Source organism: Synchiropus splendidus, chromosome 4 (genome assembly GCF_027744825.2).
Source record: "Synchiropus splendidus isolate RoL2022-P1 chromosome 4, RoL_Sspl_1.0, whole genome shotgun sequence".
NCBI classification, from domain to species: domain Eukaryota; kingdom Metazoa; phylum Chordata; class Actinopteri; order Syngnathiformes; family Callionymidae; genus Synchiropus; species Synchiropus splendidus.
In genome coordinates, this window is record NC_071337.1 from 6069890 (window position 1) to 6082954 (window position 13065).

The window sequence follows — 13065 nt, forward strand, 5'->3', positions numbered from 1 at the left end:
CTGAGCTGTAGGAGGCCTGGTGCTCCTGGTTTTGGGCCTCCCATTCCAAAGTGATCTCAGTGAGGCGGCAAACAAAAAATGGTGAAATCCCAAGGTTTTCAACACTTGTGCTTAGATTCTGTGGCCACATGGTTCATATGTTCATCCATCATAGCAGAGTGGCGCAGCGGAAGCGTGCTGGGCCCATAACCCAGAGGTCGATGGATCGAAACCATCCTCTGCTACAGACTTCTTCTCTTGCAATGAGATGCATGTTTTGGCTCCATCCAATCCGAAAACACAGCTAATGCAATGAGGTCTTGCTGTGCGAGCTCATCGGATTGGAAGTGAAACCGAACTGAGAGACTTGGGTGAAGGAGTCTTGGTGTCACAGGCGTTGTGCTGAGCAGTTAAGCAAAATTCATTCCATCACTCCTCTGCCACAAAACAAGTGTCTGTCCTTTGATAGCTCAAATGGTAGCATTGTCTCAGAGTGGTTTGGTGGGAGCGTGCAGGGCCCAGAAACTTTTTGGGAGTGTCTGATAAGATGCAAGAGAAGAAAATGTGTCCACACAGTCCTCTCCCACCACACTCCTGGCTTCGGTGAGGTAAGGGGTTTGGGTGAGAGCAGATCAAGGACTGGAGATCTGACTGGGACGAGGGTTAGAATGTGGTGAGGGTGTTTGGTGTCCTCTTCATTGTTGACATCTGTGACTTAGTTAGTAAGGGAGTTGCGGAAAGAGCCAATAGGGGGTCATAGATTGAATTTAGGTTTGGTTGCGGTATGGGAGTCAAGGTGTCCCATTCTTTGGTTAGAGCAGGGAAGCAAAATGTATTCCCACAGTCACCTCCCATAAGAGGTGGGCTGTGGTCCTTCGATAGCTCAGTTGGTAGAGCGGAGGACTGTAGAGTGAGATGGATATCCTTAGGTCGCTGGTTGAAATCCGGCTCGAAGGAATTGTTTTTCTGAAGATGAACCTGTATCCATGACATGCTGTGTGTGGTGAGGCCCTCGACTGTCGACCTGTTAATCTGTATATTCCACCTCCATGCGGTATGACCTGTGACAATGACACTCGGACCCTCACTTTCCACAACTGTGGGATAACTGAACTCTTCTCCCACAAGTGTCTTATCTGGGGCGAGCCTTCAAAAGTTTGCTGAGGCCTTTTAGAATAGGTTTAGACTCCTGTGAGTTAAGGAGTTTATGTGAAGAAGATGCCTGATGGTTGTACATTGCATTGTTTCTAGTCTTCTAATACCCCAATCCCTTCAGAATGATCTGGGGAGCTGAGCTGTAGGAGGCCTGGTGCTCCTGGTTTTGGGCCTCCCATTCCAAAGTGATCTCAGGGAGGCGGCAATCCAAAAATGGTGAAATCCCGAGGTTTTCAACACTTGTGCGTAGATTCTGTGGCCACATGGTTCATATGTTCATCCATCATAGCAGAGTGGCGCAGCGGAAGCGTGCTGGGCCCATAACCCAGAGGTCGATGGATCGAAACCATCCTCTGCTACAGAGTTCTTCTCTTGCAATGAGATTCATATTTTGGCTCCATCCAATCCGAAAACACAGCTAATGCAATGAGGTCTTGCTGTGCGAGCTCATCGGATTTGAAGTGAAACCTGACTGAGAGACTTGGGTGAAGGAGTCTTGGTGTCACAGCCCTTGTGCTGAGCAGGTAAGCAAAATTCATTCCATCACTCCTCTGCCACAAATCAAGTGGCTTTGGTCTGTCGATAGCTCAGTTGGTAGAGCAGTGGACTGTAGAGTGAGATGGATGTCTTTAGGTCGCTGGTTCAAATCCGGCTCGAAGGAGTTGTTTTTCTGAAGATGAACCTGTATCCAGGTATCCTCACCATGACATGCTGTGTGTGGTGAGGCCCTCGACTGTAGACCTGTTAATCTGTATATTCCACCTCCATGCAGTATGACCTGTGACAATGACACTCGTACCCTCACTTTCCACAACTGTGGGATAACTGAACTCTTCTCCCACAAGAGTCTGATCTGGGGCGACCCTTCAAAAGTTTTCTGAGGCCTTTTAGAATAGGTTTAGACTCATGTGAGTTCAGGAGTTTATGCGAAGAAGATTCCTGATGGTTGTACATTGCATTGTTTCTCGTCTTATAATATCCCAGTCCCTTCAGAATGATCTGGGGAGCTGAGCTGTAGGAGGCCTGGTGCTCCTGGTTGTGGGCCTCCCATTCCAAAGTGATTTCGGTGAGGAGGCAAACAAAAAATGAGTGAAATCCCGAGGTTTTCAACACTTGTGCGTAGATTCTGTGGCCACATGGTTCATATGTTCATCCATCATAGCAGAGTGGCGCAGCGGAAGCGTGCTGGGCCCATAACCCAGAGGTCGATGGATCGAAACCATCCTCTGCTACAGAGTTCTTCTCTTGCAATGAGATGCATATTTTGCCTCCATCCAATCCGAAAACACAGCTAATGCAATGAGGTCTTGCTGTGCGAACTCATCGGATTTGAAGTGAAACCGCACTGAGAGACTTGGGTGAAGGAGTCTTGGTGTCACAGCCGTTGTGCTGAGCAGTTAAGCAAAATTCATTCCATCACTCCTCTGCCACAAAACAAGTGTCTGTCCTTTGAAAGCTCAAATGGTAGCATTGTCTCAGAGTGGTGTGGTGGGAGCGTGCAGGGCCCAGAAACTTTTTGGGAGTGTCTGATAAGATGCAAGAGAAGAAAATGTGTCCACACAGTCCTCTCCCACCACACTCCTGGCTTCGGTGAGGTAAGGGGTTTGGGTGAGAGCAGATCAAGGACTGGAGATCTGACTGGGACGAGGGTTAGAATGTGGTGAGGGTGTTTGGTGTCCTCTTCATTGTTGACATCTGTGACTTAGTTAGTAAGGGAGTTGCGGAATGAGCCAATAGGGGGTCATAGATTGAATTTAGGTTTGGTTGCGGTATGGGAGTCAAGGTGTCCCATTCTTTGATCACAGCAGGGAAGCCAAATGTATTCCCACAGTCACCTCCCATAAGAGGTGGGCTGTGGTCCTTCGATAGCTCAGTTGGTAGAGCGGAGGACTGTAGAGTGAGATGGATATCCTTAGGTCGCTGGTTCAAATCCGGCTCGAAGGAATTGTTTTTCTGAAGATGAACCTGTATCCATGACATGCTGTGTGTGGTGAGGCCCTCGACTGCAGACCTGTTAATCTGTATATTCCACCTCCATGCAGTATGACCTGTGACAATGACACTCGGACCCTCACTTTCCACAACTGTGGGATAACTGAACTCTTCTCCCATAAGAGTCTGATCTGGGGCGACCCTTCAAAAGTTTTCTGAGGCCATTTAGAATAGGTTTAGACTCATGTGAGTTAAGGAGTTTATGTGAAGAAGATGCCTGATGGTTGTACATTGCATTGTTTCTAGTCTTCTAATACCCCAATCCCTTCAGAATGATCTGGGGAGCTGAGCTGTAGGAGGCCTGGTGCTCCTGGTTTTGGGCCTCCCATTCCAAAGTGATCTCAGTGAGGCGGTAAACAAAAAATGGTGAAATCCCGAGGTTTTCAACACTTGTGCGTAGATTCTGTGGCCACATGGTTCATATGTTCATCCATCATAGCAGAGTGGCGCAGCGGAAGCGTGCTGGGCCCATAACCCAGAGGTCGATGGATCGAAACCATCCTCTGCTACAGAGTTCTTCTCTTGCAATGAAATGCATATTTTGGCTCCATCCAATCCGAAAACACAGCTAATGCAATGAGGTCTTGCTGTGCGAGCTCATCGGATTTGAAGTGAAACCTGACTGAGAGACTTGGGTGAAGGAGTCTTGGTGTCACAGCCCTTGTGCTGAGCAGGTAAGCAAAATTCATTCCATCACTCCTCTGCCACAAATCAAGTGGCTTTGGTCTGTCGATAGCTCAGTTGGTAGAGCAGTGGACTGTAGAGTGAGATGGATGTCTTTAGGTCGCTGGTTCAAATCCGGCTCGAAGGAGTTGTTTTTCTGAAGATGAACCTGTATCCAGGTATCCTCACCATGACATACTGTGTGTGGTGAGGCCCTCGACTGTAGACCTGTTAATCTGTATATTCCACCTCCATGCAGTATGACCTGTGACAATGACACTCGTACCCTCACTTTCCACAACTGTGGGATAACTGAACTCTTCTCCCACAAGAGTCTGATCTGGGGCGACCCTTCAAAAGTTTTCTGAGGCCTTTTAGAATAGGTTTAGACTCATGTGAGTTCAGGAGTTTATGCGAAGAAGATTCCTGATGGTTGTACATTGCATTGTTTCTAGTCTTATAATACCCCAGTCCCTTCAGAATGATCTGGGGAGCTGAGCTGTAGGAGGCCTGGTGCTCCTGGTTGTGGGCCTCCCATTCCAAAGTGATTTCGGTGAGGAGGCAAACAAAAAATGAGTGAAATCCCGAGGTTTTCAACACTTGTGAGTAGATTCTGTGGCCACATGGTTCATATGTTCATCCATCATAGCAGAGTGGCGCAGCGGAAGCGTGCTGGGCCCATAACCCAGAGTTCTTCTCTTGCAATGAGATGCATGTTTTGCCTCCATCCAATCCGAAAACACAGCTAATGCAATGAGGTCTTGCTGTGCGAGCTCATCGGATTTGAAGTGAAACCTGACTGAGAGACTTGGGTGAAGGAGTCTTGGTGTCACAGCCCTTGTGCTGAGCAGTTAAGCAAAATTCATTCCATCACTCCTCTGCCACAAAACAAGTGTCTGTCCTTTGAAAGCTCAAATGGTAGCATTGTCTCAGAGTGGTGTGGTGGGAGCGTGCAGGGCCCAGAAAGGTTTTTGGGAGTGTCTGATAAGATGCAAGAGAAGAAAATGTGTCCACACAGTCCTCTCCCACCACACTCCTGGCTTCGGTGAGGTAAGGGGTTTGGGTGAGAGCAGATCAAGGACTGGAGATCTGACTGGGACGAGGGTTAGAATGTGGTGAGGGTGTTTGGTGTCCTCTTCATTGTTGACATCTGTGACTTAGTTAGTAAGGGAGTTGCGGAAAGAGCCAATAGGAGGTCAGGTATCAGAGATAGAAGTTAGGTTTGGTTGCGGTATGGGAGTCAAGGTGTCCCATTCTTTGGTTAGAGCAGGGAAGCAAAATGTATTCCCACAGTCACCTCCCATAAGAGGTGGGCTGTGGTCCTTCGATAGCTCAGTTGGTAGAGCGGAGGACTGTAGAGTGAGATGGATATCCTTAGGTCGCTGGTTCAAATCCGGCTCGAAGGAATTGTTTTTCTGAAGATGAACCTGTATCCATGACATGCTGTGTGTGGTGAGGCCCTCGACTGCAGACCTGTTAATCTGTATATTCCACCTCCATGCAGTATGACCTGTGACAATGACACTCGTACCCTCACTTTCCACAACTGTGGGATAACTGAACTCTTCTCCCACAAGTGTCTGATCTGGGGCGAGCCTTCAAAAGTTTGCTGAGGCCTTTTAGAATAGGTTTAGACTCCTGTGAGCTCAGGAGTTTATGTGAAGAAGATGCCTGATGGTTGTACATTGCATTGTTTCTAGTCTTCTAATACGCCAGTCCCTTCAGCATGATCTGGGGAGCTGAGCTGTAGGAGGCCTGGTGCTCCTGGTTGTGGGCCTCCCATTCCAAAGTGATCTCGGTGAGGAGGCAAACAAAAAATGGTGAAATCCAGAGGTTTTCAACACTTGTGAGTAGATTCTGTGGCCACATGGTTCATATGTTCATCCATCATAGCAGAGTGGCGCAGCGGAAGCGTGCTGGGCCCATAACCCAGAGGTCGATGGATCGAAACCATCCTCTGCTACAGAGTTCTTCTCTTGCAATGAAATGCATATTTTGGCTCCATCCAATCCGAAAACACAGCTAATGCAATGAGGTCTTGCTGTGCGAGCTCATCGGATTTGAAGTGAAACCTGACTGAGAGACTTGGGTGAAGGAGTCTTGGTGTCACAGCCCTTGTGCTGAGCAGGTAAGCAAAATTCATTCCATCACTCCTCTGCCACAAATCAAGTGGCTTTGGTCTGTCGATAGCTCAGTTGGTAGAGCAGTGGACTGTAGAGTGAGATGGATGTCTTTAGGTCGCTGGTTCAAATCCGGCTCGAAGGAGTTGTTTTTCTGAAGATGAACCTGTATCCAGGTATCCTCACCATGACATACTGTGTGTGGTGAGGCCCTCGACTGTAGACCTGTTAATCTGTATATTCCACCTCCATGCAGTATGACCTGTGACAATGACACTCGTACCCTCACTTTCCACAACTGTGGGATAACTGAACTCTTCTCCCACAAGAGTCTGATCTGGGGCGACCCTTCAAAAGTTTTCTGAGGCCTTTTAGAATAGGTTTAGACTCATGTGAGTTCAGGAGTTTATGCGAAGAAGATTCCTGATGGTTGTACATTGCATTGTTTCTAGTCTTATAATACCCCAGTCCCTTCAGAATGATCTGGGGAGCTGAGCTGTAGGAGGCCTGGTGCTCCTGGTTGTGGGCCTCCCATTCCAAAGTGATTTCGGTGAGGAGGCAAACAAAAAATGAGTGAAATCCCGAGGTTTTCAACACTTGTGAGTAGATTCTGTGGCCACATGGTTCATATGTTCATCCATCATAGCAGAGTGGCGCAGCGGAAGCGTGCTGGGCCCATAACCCAGAGTTCTTCTCTTGCAATGAGATGCATGTTTTGCCTCCATCCAATCCGAAAACACAGCTAATGCAATGAGGTCTTGCTGTGCGAGCTCATCGGATTTGAAGTGAAACCTGACTGAGAGACTTGGGTGAAGGAGTCTTGGTGTCACAGCCCTTGTGCTGAGCAGTTAAGCAAAATTCATTCCATCACTCCTCTGCCACAAAACAAGTGTGTGTCCTTTGAAAGCTCAAATGGTAGCATTGTCTCAGAGTGGTGTGGTGGGAGCGTGCAGGGCCCAGAAAGGTTTTTGGGAGTGTCTGATAAGATGCAAGAGAAGAAAATGTGTCCACACAGTCCTCTCCCACCACACTCCTGGCTTCGGTGAGGTAAGGGGTTTGGGTGAGAGCAGATCAAGGACTGGAGATCTGACTGGGACGAGGGTTAGAATGTGGTGAGGGTGTTTGGTGTCCTCTTCATTGTTGACATCTGTGACTTAGTTAGTAAGGGAGTTGCGGAAAGAGCCAATAGGAGGTCAGGTATCAGAGATAGAAGTTAGGTTTGGTTGCGGTATGGGAGTCAAGGTGTCCCATTCTTTGGTTAGAGCAGGGAAGCAAAATGTATTCCCACAGTCACCTCCCATAAGAGGTGGGCTGTGGTCCTTCGATAGCTCAGTTGGTAGAGCGGAGGACTGTAGAGTGAGATGGATATCCTTAGGTCGCTGGTTCAAATCCGGCTCGAAGGAATTGTTTTTCTGAAGATGAACCTGTATCCATGACATGCTGTGTGTGGTGAGGCCCTCGACTGCAGACCTGTTAATCTGTATATTCCACCTCCATGCAGTATGACCTGTGACAATGACACTCGTACCCTCACTTTCCACAACTGTGGGATAACTGAACTCTTCTCCCACAAGTGTCTGATCTGGGGCGAGCCTTCAAAAGTTTGCTGAGGCCTTTTAGAATAGGTTTAGACTCCTGTGAGCTCAGGAGTTTATGTGAAGAAGATGCCTGATGGTTGTACATTGCATTGTTTCTAGTCTTCTAATACGCCAGTCCCTTCAGCATGATCTGGGGAGCTGAGCTGTTGGAGGCCTGGTGCTCCTGGTTGTGGGCCTCCCATTCCAAAGTGATCTCGGTGAGGAGGCAAACAAAAAATGGTGAAATCCAGAGGTTTTCAACACTTGTGAGTAGATTCTGTGGCCACATGGTTCATATGTTCATCCATCATAGCAGAGTGGCGCAGCGGAAGCGTGCTGGGCCCATAACCCAGAGGTCGATGGATCGAAACCATCCTCTGCTACAGAGTTCTTCTCTTGCAATGAGATTCATATTTTGGCTCCATCCAATCTGAAAACACAGCTAATGCAATGAGGTCTTGCTGTGCGAGCTCATCGGATTTGAAGTGAAACCTGACTGAGAGACTTGGGTGAAGGAGTCTTGGTGTCACAGCCCTTGTGCTGAGCAGGTAAGCAAAATTCATTCCATCACTCCTCTGCCACAAAACAAGTGTGTGTCCTTTGATAGCTCAAATGGTAGCATTGTCTCAGAGTGGTTTGGTGGGAGCGTGCAGGGCCCAGAAACTTTTTGGGAGTGTCTGAAATGATGCAAGAGAAGAAAATGTGTCCACACAGTCCTCTCCCACCACACTCCTGGCTTCGGTGAGGTAAGGGGTTTGGGTGAGAGCAGATCAAGGACTGGAGATCTGACTGGGACGAGGGTTAGAATGTGGTGAGGGTGCTTTGTGTCCTCTTCATTGTTGACATCTGTGACTTAGTTAGTAAGGGAGTTGCGGAAAGAGCCAATAGGGGGTCATAGATTGAATTTAGGTTTGATTGCGGTATGGGAGTCAAGGTGTCCCATTCTTTGGTTAGAGCAGGGAAGCAAAATGTATTCCCACAGTCACCTCCCATAAGAGGTGGGCTGTGGTCCTTCGATAGCTCAGTTGGTAGAGCGGAGGACTGTAGAGTGAGATGGATATCCTTAGGTCGCTGGTTCAAATCCGGCTCGAAGGAATTGTTTTTCTGAAGATGAACCTGTATCCATGACATGCTGTGTGTGGTGAGGCCCTCGACTGTAGACCTGTTAATCTGTATATTCCACCTCCATGCGGTATGACCTGTGACAATGACACTCGGACCCTCACTTTCCACAACTGTGGGATAACTGAACTCTTCTCCCACAAGTGTCTGATCTGGGGCGAGCCTTCAAAAGTTTGCTGAGGCCTTTTAGAATAGGTTTAGACTCCTGTGAGTTAAGGAGTTTATGTGAAGAAGATGCCTGATGGTTGTACATTGCATTGTTTCTAGTCTTCTAATACCCCAATCCCTTCAGAATGATCTGGGGAGCTGAGCTGTAGGAGGCCTGGTGCTCCTGGTTTTGGGCCTCCCATTCCAAAGTGATCTCAGTGAGGCGGTAAACAAAAAATGGTGAAATCCCGAGGTTTTCAACACTTGTGCGTAGATTCTGTGGCCACATGGTTCATATGTTCATCCATCATAGCAGAGTGGCGCAGCGGAAGCGTGCTGGGCCCATAACCCAGAGGTCGATGGATCGAAACCATCCTCTGCTACAGAGTTCTTCTCTTGCAATGAAATGCATATTTTGGCTCCATCCAATCTGAAAACACAGCTAATGCAATGAGGTCTTGCTGTGCGAGCTCATCGGATTTGAAGTGAAACCTGACTGAGAGACTTGGGTGAAGGAGTCTTGGTGTCACAGCCCTTGTGCTGAGCAGGTAAGCAAAATTCATTCCATCACTCCTCTGCCACAAATCAAGTGGCTTTGGTCTGTCGATAGCTCAGTTGGTAGAGCAGTGGACTGTAGAGTGAGATGGATGTCTTTAGGTCGCTGGTTCAAATCCGGCTCGAAGGAATTGTTTTTCTGAAGATGAACCTGTATCCATGACATGCTGTGTGTGGTGAGGCCCTCGACTGTAGACCTGTTAATCTGTATATTCCACCTCCATGCAGTATGACCTGTGACAATGACACTCGTACCCTCACTTTCCACAACTGTGGGATAACTGAACTCTTCTCCCACAAGAGTCTGATCTGGGGCGACCCTTCAAAAGTTTTCTGAGGCCTTTTAGAATAGGTTTAGACTCATGTGAGTTCAGGAGTTTATGCGAAGAAGATTCCTGATGGTTGTACATTGCATTGTTTCTCGTCTTATAATATCCCAGTCCCTTCAGAATGATCTGGGGAGCTGAGCTGTAGGAGGCCTGGTGCTCCTGGTTGTGGGCCTCCCATTCCAAAGTGATTTCGGTGAGGAGGCAAACAAAAAATGAGTGAAATCCCGAGGTTTTCAACACTTGTGCGTAGATTCTGTGGCCACATGGTTCATATGTTCATCCATCATAGCAGAGTGGCGCAGCGGAAGCGTGCTGGGCCCATAACCCAGAGGTCGATGGATCGAAACCATCCTCTGCTACAGAGTTCTTCTCTTGCAATGAGATTCATATTTTGGCTCCATCCAATCTGAAAACACAGCTAATGCAATGAGGTCTTGCTGTGCGAGCTCATCGGATTTGAAGTGAAACCTGACTGAGAGACTTGGGTGAAGGAGTCTTGGTGTCACAGCCCTTGTGCTGAGCAGGTAAGCAAAATTCATTCCATCACTCCTCTGCCACAAAACAAGTGTGTGTCCTTTGATAGCTCAAATGGTAGCATTGTCTCAGAGTGGTTTGGTGGGAGCGTGCAGGGCCCAGAAACTTTTTGGGAGTGTCTGATATGATGCAAGAGAAGAAAATGTGTCCACACAGTCCTCTCCCACCACACTCCTGGCTTCGGTGAGGTAAGGGGTTTGGGTGAGAGCAGATCAAGGACTGGAGATCTGACTGGGACGAGGGTTAGAATGTGGTGAGGGTGCTTTGTGTCCTCTTCATTGTTGACATCTGTGACTTAGTTAGTAAGGGAGTTGCGGAAAGAGCCAATAGGGGGTCATAGATTGAATTTAGGTTTGGTTGCGGTATGGGAGTCAAGGTGTCCCATTCTTTGGTTAGAGCAGGGAAGCCAAATGTATTCCCACAGTCACCTCCCATAAGAGGTGGGCTGTGGTCCTTCGATAGCTCAGTTGGTAGAGCGGAGGACTGTAGAGTGAGATGGCTATCCTTAGGTCGCTGGTTCAAATCCGGCTCGAAGGAATTGTTTTTCTGAAGATGAACCTGTATCCATGACATGCTGTGTGTGGTGAGGCCCTCGACTGTCGACCTGTTAATCTGTATATTCCACCTCCATGCAGTATGACCTGTGACAATGACACTCGTACCCTCACTTTCCACAACTGTGGGATAACTGAACTCTTCTCCCATAAGAGTCTGATCTGGGGCGACCCTTCAAAAGTTTTCTGAGGCCATTTAGAATAGGTTTAGACTCATGTGAGTTAAGGAGTTTATGTGAAGAAGATGCCTGATGGTTGTACATTGCATTGTTTCTAGTCTTCTAATACCCCAATCCCTTCAGAATGATCTGGGGAGCTGAGCTGTAGGAGGCCTGGTGCTCCTGGTTTTGGGCCTCCCATTCCAAAGTGATCTCAGTGAGGCGGTAAACAAAAAATGGTGAAATCCCGAGGTTTTCAACACTTGTGCGTAGATTCTGTGGCCACATGGTTCATATGTTCATCCATCATAGCAGAGTGGCGCAGCGGAAGCGTGCTGGGCCCATAACCCAGAGGTCGATGGATCGAAACCATCCTCTGCTACAGAGTTCTTCTCTTGCAATGAAATGCATATTTTGGCTCCATCCAATCTGAAAACACAGCTAATGCAATGAGGTCTTGCTGTGCGAGCTCATCGGATTTGAAGTGAAACCTGACTGAGAGACTTGGGTGAAGGAGTCTTGGTGTCACAGCCCTTGTGCTGAGCAGGTAAGCAAAATTCATTCCATCACTCCTCTGCCACAAATCAAGTGGCTTTGGTCTGTCGATAGCTCAGTTGGTAGAGCAGTGGACTGTAGAGTGAGATGGATGTCTTTAGGTCGCTGGTTCAAATCCGGCTCGAAGGAGTTGTTTTTCTGAAGATGAACCTGTATCCAGGTATCCTCACCATGACATGCTGTGTGTGGTGAGGCCCTCGACTGCAGACCTGTTAATCTGTATATTCCACCTCCATGCAGTATGACCTGTGACAATGACACTCGTACCCTCACTTTCCACAACTGTGGGATAACTGAACTCTTCTCCCACAAGAGTCTGATCTGGGGCGACCCTTCAAAAGTTTTCTGAGGCCTTTTAGAATAGGTTTAGACTCATGTGAGTTCAGGAGTTTATGCGAAGAAGATTCCTGATGGTTGTACATTGCATTGTTTCTAGTCTTATAATACCCCAGTCCCTTCAGAATGATCTGGGGAGCTGAGCTGTAGGAGGCCTGGTGCTCCTGGTTGTGGGCCTCCCATTCCAAAGTGATTTCGGTGAGGAGGCAAACAAAAAATGAGTGAAATCCCGAGGTTTTCAACACTTGTGAGTAGATTCTGTGGCCACATGGTTCATATGTTCATCCATCATAGCAGAGTGGCGCAGCGGAAGCGTGCTGGGCCCATAACCCAGAGGTCGATGGATCGAAACCATCCTCTGCTACAGAGTTCTTCTCTTGCAATGAGATTCATATTTTGGCTCCATCCAATCTGAAAACACAGCTAATGCAATGAGGTCTTGCTGTGCGAGCTCATCGGATTTGAAGTGAAACCTGACTGAGAGACTTGGGTGAAGGAGTCTTGGTGTCACAGCCCTTGTGCTGAGCAGGTAAGCAAAATTCATTCCATCACTCCTCTGCCACAAAACAAGTGTGTGTCCTTTGATAGCTCAAATGGTAGCATTGTCTCAGAGTGGTGTGGTGGGAGCGTGCAGGGCCCAGAAACTTTTTGGGAGTGTCTGAAATGATGCAAGAGAAGAAAATGTGTCCACACAGTCCTCTCCCACCACACTCCTGGCTTCGGTGAGGTAAGGGGTTTGGGTGAGAGCAGATCAAGGACTGGAGATCTGACTGGGACGAGGGTTAGAATGTGGTGAGGGTGCTTTGTGTCCTCTTCATTGTTGACATCTGTGACTTAGTTAGTAAGGGAGTTGCGGAAAGAGCCAATAGGGGGTCATAGATTGAATTTAGGTTTGGTTGCGGTATGGGAGTCAAGGTGTCCCATTCTTTGGTTAGAGCAGGGAAGCAAAATGTATTCCCACAGTCACCTCCCATAAGAGGTGGGCTGTGGTCCTTCGATAGCTCAGTTGGTAGAGCGGAGGACTGTAGAGTGAGATGGATATCCTTAGGTCGCTGGTTCAAATCCGGCTCGAAGGAATTGTTTTTCTGAAGATGAACCTGTATCCATGACATGCTGTGTGTGGTGAGGCCCTCGACTGTCGACCTGTTAATCTGTATATTCCACCTCCATGCAGTATGACCTGTGACAATGACACTCGTACCCTCACTTTCCACAACTGTGGGATAACTGAACTCTTCTCCCATAAGAGTCTGATCTGGGGCGAGCCTTCAAAAGTTTGCTGAGGCCTT

General features: G+C 48.0%; 17 non-coding genes across 17 annotated transcripts; all 17 read left to right on the top strand.

The window, feature by feature from the left end:
* Positions 1–152: 152 nt before the first annotated feature.
* Positions 153–224, top strand: trnam-cau (transfer RNA methionine (anticodon CAU)). Its single transcript has one exon. It is a non-coding gene; the product is annotated as a tRNA-Met (tRNA).
* A 627-nt stretch (positions 225–851) lies between these two features.
* On the top strand, positions 852–936 carry trnay-gua (transfer RNA tyrosine (anticodon GUA)). The gene is given in 2 exon segments: positions 852–888; positions 901–936. It is a non-coding gene; the product is annotated as a tRNA-Tyr (tRNA).
* A 485-nt stretch (positions 937–1421) lies between these two features.
* trnam-cau (transfer RNA methionine (anticodon CAU)) lies at positions 1422–1493 on the top strand. Its single transcript has one exon. It is a non-coding gene; the product is annotated as a tRNA-Met (tRNA).
* Positions 1494–2294: 801 nt separating this feature from the next.
* On the top strand, positions 2295–2366 carry trnam-cau (transfer RNA methionine (anticodon CAU)). Its single transcript has one exon. It is a non-coding gene; the product is annotated as a tRNA-Met (tRNA).
* Positions 2367–2993: 627 nt separating this feature from the next.
* Positions 2994–3078, top strand: trnay-gua (transfer RNA tyrosine (anticodon GUA)). The gene is given in 2 exon segments: positions 2994–3030; positions 3043–3078. It is a non-coding gene; the product is annotated as a tRNA-Tyr (tRNA).
* Positions 3079–3563: 485 nt separating this feature from the next.
* Positions 3564–3635, top strand: trnam-cau (transfer RNA methionine (anticodon CAU)). Its single transcript has one exon. It is a non-coding gene; the product is annotated as a tRNA-Met (tRNA).
* A 1475-nt stretch (positions 3636–5110) lies between these two features.
* On the top strand, positions 5111–5195 carry trnay-gua (transfer RNA tyrosine (anticodon GUA)). Its single transcript is given in 2 exon segments — positions 5111–5147; positions 5160–5195. It is a non-coding gene; the product is annotated as a tRNA-Tyr (tRNA).
* A 485-nt stretch (positions 5196–5680) lies between these two features.
* Positions 5681–5752, top strand: trnam-cau (transfer RNA methionine (anticodon CAU)). The gene has a single exon. It is a non-coding gene; the product is annotated as a tRNA-Met (tRNA).
* A 1475-nt stretch (positions 5753–7227) lies between these two features.
* trnay-gua (transfer RNA tyrosine (anticodon GUA)) lies at positions 7228–7312 on the top strand. The gene is given in 2 exon segments: positions 7228–7264; positions 7277–7312. It is a non-coding gene; the product is annotated as a tRNA-Tyr (tRNA).
* Positions 7313–7797: 485 nt separating this feature from the next.
* On the top strand, positions 7798–7869 carry trnam-cau (transfer RNA methionine (anticodon CAU)). The gene has a single exon. It is a non-coding gene; the product is annotated as a tRNA-Met (tRNA).
* Positions 7870–8496: 627 nt separating this feature from the next.
* Positions 8497–8581, top strand: trnay-gua (transfer RNA tyrosine (anticodon GUA)). The gene is given in 2 exon segments: positions 8497–8533; positions 8546–8581. It is a non-coding gene; the product is annotated as a tRNA-Tyr (tRNA).
* A 485-nt stretch (positions 8582–9066) lies between these two features.
* Positions 9067–9138, top strand: trnam-cau (transfer RNA methionine (anticodon CAU)). The gene has a single exon. It is a non-coding gene; the product is annotated as a tRNA-Met (tRNA).
* A 788-nt stretch (positions 9139–9926) lies between these two features.
* On the top strand, positions 9927–9998 carry trnam-cau (transfer RNA methionine (anticodon CAU)). The gene has a single exon. It is a non-coding gene; the product is annotated as a tRNA-Met (tRNA).
* Positions 9999–10625: 627 nt separating this feature from the next.
* Positions 10626–10710, top strand: trnay-gua (transfer RNA tyrosine (anticodon GUA)). Its single transcript is given in 2 exon segments — positions 10626–10662; positions 10675–10710. It is a non-coding gene; the product is annotated as a tRNA-Tyr (tRNA).
* A 485-nt stretch (positions 10711–11195) lies between these two features.
* On the top strand, positions 11196–11267 carry trnam-cau (transfer RNA methionine (anticodon CAU)). Its single transcript has one exon. It is a non-coding gene; the product is annotated as a tRNA-Met (tRNA).
* Positions 11268–12068: 801 nt separating this feature from the next.
* Positions 12069–12140, top strand: trnam-cau (transfer RNA methionine (anticodon CAU)). Its single transcript has one exon. It is a non-coding gene; the product is annotated as a tRNA-Met (tRNA).
* Positions 12141–12767: 627 nt separating this feature from the next.
* trnay-gua (transfer RNA tyrosine (anticodon GUA)) lies at positions 12768–12852 on the top strand. Its single transcript is given in 2 exon segments — positions 12768–12804; positions 12817–12852. It is a non-coding gene; the product is annotated as a tRNA-Tyr (tRNA).
* Positions 12853–13065: the final 213 nt, after the last annotated feature.